This window comes from Camelus ferus, chromosome 35 (assembly GCF_009834535.1).
Source record: "Camelus ferus isolate YT-003-E chromosome 35, BCGSAC_Cfer_1.0, whole genome shotgun sequence".
In the NCBI taxonomy this organism is placed as follows: Eukaryota; Metazoa; Chordata; class Mammalia; order Artiodactyla; family Camelidae; genus Camelus; species Camelus ferus.
This window is the reverse complement of record NC_045730.1, coordinates 7109229-7116274: the sequence shown is the minus strand read 5'-3', so window position 1 is coordinate 7116274 and position 7046 is coordinate 7109229. Positions and strand designations below refer to the sequence as shown.

Sequence of the window (7046 nt, the reverse complement as noted above, 5' to 3'; positions counted from 1 at the left end):
AATTTATTTTCTGCTTTCCATTCTTTAAAACTTGTGAATTTCTTTAGTGATATTTAAAGAGAGATCACTGGCTTTATCACTGTCATTTTATCACACTTTCTGAAGGCCTTTTCTGAAAATAATAGATGACAAGGAAGTGTGAGATTTTATAGGGATGTATTTATAAGGAACAAGCACACCTACTCAATTTTTGTTTTCAGTGAGGAGTTTGGTGGATGCTTCATCCTAGGCATGCTTTTGGTTACAAGATAAAGAAATTCTTTTCTTGAACAAACAAAAAATGATAGACTCATATAGTTAAAAGTCCAAAAGTGCAGGAGAAGAGGTGGCCTTACAGATGAGTGGGAACAGGGACTCATGCTGTCAACGTTCCTAGCTCCCTTGTCTCCTTTTTTCTCAGGATGTAGGTGGTATTTGCTTAGACCAGCTGTCTTTATAAGACTGGAACCTCATAAGGCATGTCCAAGCTGATGTCAAAACTGCTCTCTACTTACAAAGGAAAGAAAACTCTTCAACTTCCAGTTAGAAAAACACTCAGGATATATTTTTACATGCTTGGGTTTGGGTGCCATGCCCATCAGTGGACCAGTAACTATGTCCTAGGTAGTGCAGTATTGTTATTGGCATCCTCCACTGGAACTACCTGACTACAGAGGGAAATCACAGTATGCAATGGAAGGGTAGCTTATCACCCAAAGAATGGGTTAGGGTTGCTAGGGAGATAAACACTTTATGTGTCTGCTATTCTCCATATTAAGCCCTTTTCTTAAAACACAATAATAAATCCCAACTATGTGCAGGATAAAATTTCTACTGTACAGCACAGGGAGCTATATTCAATATCTTGTAATAACCTATAATAAAAAATAATATGTATGTATGTGTGTGTATATATATATATATATATATATATATACACATATATATCTATCTGAATCACTATGCTGTACACCAGAAACTAATGCAACATCGTAAATCAACTATACTTAAATTAAAAAAAAAAAGTATAGGAATGCTCAACTAAATTTAAAAAAAAAGGAAATAAAGCTATAAATGGACCAAAGAATGTCATGATTCAAATATTAAGATTACTACCATTGTGTTGACCCAAGTTCCACAAAATTTCTGATTAAACAAATACGTTTCACATCATTTCCTAAAATTAAGCTCATGTTTGACCCCATGAAATAGTTACTTGCCTAAGAGAAAAAGTAATGTGATGAAAAGTTCAAAATCTTTGAGTCAGCTGAAGCTGGTTTAGAATCCTATTTTCTTATATAAAAGAGTGGCAGTAAGTCTTATTGTGTAATGGCGGTGACTCCAGGGACAGAATGTTTGGGTTTAAATCTTGCTTTCACCATTTCCTAACTGGTGTCCACCCATTAGCAAGTTTCTTAACCGCTGTTGACATGGTTGCACTCTCTATTAAATGAAGATTAAAAATTGGGCCCAGTAGGGGAAACAAAGCCACTACAATGTTTGTTGGGATAAAACAATTTAATAGAGGGATTGGAGAATATAAAGATAGGAGAAGATGGGGGTTTAAAAGATCTATATAAGAAGGCTGCAATGGCAAACTCAGAGAAATAGGAGTTCCTGCAGCGATTTGATAAGCTGGAGCTTGTGGAGAAGTCTGAAAAGAGGCTGCATTTGCCCACCACTGTCTCCTAAGAATTACAGGCTCTCCTTCTCTCTGCTTTCCAAATCTCTCACTACCTTCTCATTGGAAAACTCTAAGCCAGAACCCTCCAGACAAAAGGATTCTGGAAAACATACAGTTCTTGGCTTCTCTTCTAGAATGCTGATGGTATCGTCTGCATAGAAGGCAATGTTGGTAAATAACACATGGTTTAAAATACCATACCTCGTAAAGCTGAGAAGACTAAATAATGTCCATGTATTCAGAATAGTGTCTAGTTCCAAGAATATGTTCTGTACAATACCCCCATTATTTTACAAATGATGTGATCTAGTTATTTTACATCTTCAGCATGTTTTTTCCCCCATCTTCTCTCTCTCAATGTAGAACGCAGATTATGTGAAGCTGTCATTTCTGAGAAGGAACTCATTAGCATGCTCATCTTTTTAGGTCTAGTTGGTACCCAGGACTGTGCTTGGGTACAGCAGGCACCTAAGATGCTAGTCGTTTTCCCCCTCATTCCTCCAGTAACTATTTTCTTGAACTAGCTACATGTACTAGTTACTGTGCTGGGTATGTTTGGCATGAAAACTATATAAAATATACCTGTTACCATCAAGAAATTTATAATGCAGAAAAAAAACCAGATTTTTTTCTAAATGAGCTGGGCTTGTTCTATGCCCCATGCCCTTCTAAGAGTAAAGCCAGGGGAGATGCCTGAGTTACAATACTTTGTATAGTAGGAAGAGGAACATGTGTATCCAGACCCGAGTCTTAGGATGAATTTTACTGAGGAACAGAGTCCCAGAGAAGCAGTATAGCATCACCATTAAAGGTAACGACTCTAGACACAAAATACTGGGTTAAAATCCCAGATTTGACACTTACTACACATGTAACCACAGGAAATTTATTTAGACTCACTCCACCTCTGAGACCTGGAGATATTAACAGCAACCACCTGAAAGCATCATGGTACAGATTAAATTGAGTAATATATTTTAAATTCTTAAAAGAGCCTCTGGCACATAAAATCCACTGAAAAGCTTTTATTAATATGCAGGATGAACTGAATGTTGCAGAAATAAGCATGCTTGCTGCAGGATAGGAAGACTACACACAGAAGAATCATAACAGTATGGATGATCCATTTTGGATGGTGTTAACAGTCATTTATTCTGTCCATGAGCCCTGAATGTACAGCAAAGAAAAAAACTTGGAAGCAGATGGTTCAGTAGGATAAGTAACAAAAAGAGAGAAAGGGTAACAGAGACAAAGAGATGAATGTGTTGAGTTGCTAGAGTGAAAGCATCAAGTTCATGGTGGGGAAAATGGCGAGATGGACAGGTTTGCGAAGCTTCTCTTGCATCACTAATCTTGTCACTGATGGTTGAATGATAATAACTTAAATTAGCAGTGAGGTCTGTCTGTGTGATTGATGAGATAATTTCTGATTTTTACTTGCTTTCCTATCATTTGGATGGGAATTCCCAATTATTTGTGATCAACTCAGTGTTTCTCTGTTCCTAAGCACAGAAAGATATATAATGATATTACAAAAGAGTAACTCCACATTGTTGGAGGGACAATGGAATAATGTAGAGTGGAGCAGATACAGAGATACAGATATATTACATTCATCTTCTTCCACCAGTTTCTTTATATCACTACCACTCCCCACCCCAGCAAGTTCAGCCAACATAGACTCTGGGGCTATTCCAAGTATAAAATCAGCATACTTTGAATATGCTCTGGAAATGAATGCTATTGCTAAATGGACCAAGATGCTGATGGAACTAGAAAGGGCAAGCAGAATTTTAGAGAAAGAATAAAGGTATTTAACATTTATAGGACTTCAATGAAATTTATTTTACAGTTGACCATCACTGTTAATTTTATTCTCACTTGCCTAGGCTCCCCAACCTTCAAATCTCAGTGATTATCATAAAATATTATAATTACAAATTATAATAATATAGTTGTAAAATTTAATTGTATAAGTATAAAATTAACCAGTTCTTCGAGGATAACATCTACATTAAAAAAAAAATAGTGATGGAAGTGGTGAACTTGAATATCAGATCTATAATATTCTCTGAAAAGGAAACCAAACACCTATCTTCTTAAACTAAGTCCTTAAAAAAAAACAAAAACAAAAACACAGAGGTTTTATCAAGAAGGAAAAAAATCCATGAGAGTGTAATATACAATTAATTAAGGTAATATTGGTTGCAATTTAATGTATTGAGCAGACTTTAGACAATAATTTACACCTACAGTTTGTACAGCATTAGATTTAATGTGCAACTTAGCCATTTAAGATATCTAACGATTTGCATAATTGCAAAGCTACGTTCAAATTATATTTCAGATTTTTCTTAAGTTCTCAGAATTGTAAATTCCATCCTAACTGGCCACTTAATGCATTTTCGCTCATCTTTGTGATTTTAAATGTCAAATTTAAGAAAGAATTGTTTGCTTTTATGCTAGTAGGTCATTTTTCCCTCACATATCTAATCAAAATCTCTTTGTAAGGCAAGAATAAATAGAACAAAATGTCACTATTTCTCTCTGTGGTGCTGGAGAAGTACTGGTACTTCTACAGGAGAAAATTATAGTTAGTATTATTACAGTTGGGTACTGTGGGTGAGTTCTCGCATTTAATGGATAATAGTTTTAATTTGACATTCTGGTGATAAAATTTAGTAACAACAAATAAAGTTTTGTTCAGAATTATTCCTGAATAGAAGTACTTTTCTACTGTGGGAAGGTGTATACATGACATAAATTTACCATTGTCATCACTTTTAAGTAGAAAGTTCAGTTGCATTAAGTACATTCACACTGTTGTACAACTATTCGCACCATCCATTCCCAGAATATTTTTGTCTTTGAAATTCCATAACCATTAAACAATAGCTACCCGTTCTGTTCCGCCTCCAGTCCCTAGAAATTACCAATGTCCTTTCTGTCTCTATGGTTGGACTACTGTAGGTTTCTCATGTAAGTGGAATCATGAAATTTATCATTTTATATCTGGGTTTTTTTTCACTCAGAAAGATTTTATCACTGTGCATCCATATTATAGCATGTATCAAAATTTCACTCCTTTTTAAGTCAGAATAATATTCCATTGTACTCAGATATCATAGTATGTTCATCAATTCATTTGTCAATGGACATTTGGGTTGTTTCTAACTTGTGGCTATTGTGAATCATCTTGCTACAGACTTTGTTGGACAAATACCCGGGTCCCTGCTTCCATTTCTTACGGGTATACGCTCAGAAGTAAAGCTGCTGGATCACGTGGTAATTCTATATTTACATTCTTGAGGGACTGCTGTCCTGTTTTCCACAGAAGCTGTACCATTTGACGTTCCTGCCAGCAATAAACAAAAGTTCTGGTTTGTCCATGTCATTGCCAATACTTGTTATTTTCAGGGCTTTGTTGTTGTTGTTGTTGTTTGTTTTTATAATAATCATCCCAAGGAGTGTGAAGGGATACCTTATTTTACTTTTGATTTGTATTTCCCTAATTTTTCCTAATATGATTAATGATATTGAGCATCTTTTCATGTACTTATTGGCAATTTATATATCCACTTGAGAGAAATGTCTACTCAAGTTTGTGGCGCTATCAAAAAAAAAATTTACAATCTTTGATTCATAACCAGGTAAATGTACTTTTTAATAAGCAATGAGATGGCAATTATTATTTTTTTTCCAGAGGAAAAAAGGGTTTCATACAACACAGTATCAAAAAGTAAAAGAAACACACTAAATGCACAAACTGGTGGCAAGTCAGTCCACCTATTATGATAGGTCCTTCCAGCGTCAGTCAGGTTTCTTCTCATCTGTTAGTTATCTCAAGGTTATTTACAGATGTGTGACTTTAACAAAAGTCTCTCACAGGAGGGAAGGCAGGCTTCAATCATTAGTTTCGGGATCTGTCTGTGCCATGTAGGCATCCAACTCAGCATCCAGGTGTCCTTTTGTTTTTGACATGTATGCATCCAGTTGGTTGTCCAGCTGATCCTTGGTCAGTACAGGGCGAGCAAGGGCACCTCTCCCTCGTCCACGGCCTCGGCCTCTGCCTCCAAAGCCCCCTTTTCCCCGACCTATCATACCCCGACCTCTACCACCGATTCCGCCACGATCCATAGCTCCACGCCCTAGGCCCCGTCTCCCAGGACCTCCACGACCTCGAACGCCACCTCTTCTTAAGCCCATTCGGAGAGCTACAGCTCGTCCACCTCGGAGCAGTTTTGACCTCGGAGCGACATCCCGCCCCTAAGTAGGGTTGTCGTGGCACGTCCCCCACGTAGTCCTCCTCTGGGCAAGCCTCTCTGGATTATGGGCAGGCCTCGTCCACCGATTGCTCCCCTGGCCAGGGCCCCTATGGGTCGGCCTAACCGTGCCTGGATGTTACTCTTACCCAGGCGCTGCTTTAAGCTCTGCTTAAGGTTTAATGCTGCCTGGACAGAGGGTCTATTCTCCACCTGCTGGGCCAGTCTTCTGTTTCTGGCGCTGGCTAGCTGCTGTTGTTGCTGCACCGAAGCCCGAATATTCACTGGCCATAGGCTGCTTGTTCTTCAGCATATTAGTAAAGCGCTCATTTAGAGACGTCTTGGTGGTGCTTTTTAGCACAACTTTCAGCGCTGACTGTGCAGCCATCTTCAAATCCCGAGAATCGAAGGAAACGACGCCAGTGCTCCTCCCGGGGCCGCCACCACGGCTGCGGAAGGCGGGCCGGCGCCGGCCGAAGCTGAGCTGACGGTGGAGGGGCTCGTTAACTCGGTGCGCGGTTGGCCAGATGTGTCAAGCGGTAGAGTGCTGGCTTAGTTCGTTGCTGTCGGCCTGCTGTTCGGTCCGCCGGTCCCCCCACTCGCCCGGCCTGCCCTTTCCTGCCTTTCTCCACAGCCGCCGCCGCCAACTCCCGCCGGCAATTATTTAAAAGAAGGGTAAAGTTAATGAAACCACTTATCCAAAAGATTAAATATTTTTAGATTTTTAAAAATTATACCTTTCCTGTTATTTTTATTTAAATTGGCATTTTGGATAAAACATCATGAGATTAAAATGATTTTGAGAAACACTTAATGGTACAGAAAACAACCAACTTATATGGTTGAGTGAAAGAGTTCAAATTTAAAATATTATGGTATGATCCAAATTTTGTGAAAAAAATGTCACTCACAAAAATTGCTAAGATGAAGCTGGAACCCTTCTATGACAATAAATTGTAGGTTCTTTGTTACTTAGCAATTGAGAAATTGAAAAAATATATATGAAACAACAACTCATTTTTATTTTAAGAAATAAATGCATTTAAATCTACATTTTATCCTCTGCCCAAATCTTATTGTGTTATATGATTTCAACATTTAACATTTCCTTTATTCTTTAG

General features: G+C 38.1%; 1 pseudogene; it reads right to left on the bottom strand.

Annotated features, from left to right (window-relative positions):
* Positions 1 to 5363: 5363 nt before the first annotated feature.
* LOC102504693 lies at positions 5364 to 6557 on the bottom strand (annotated as a pseudogene).
* Positions 6558 to 7046: the final 489 nt, after the last annotated feature.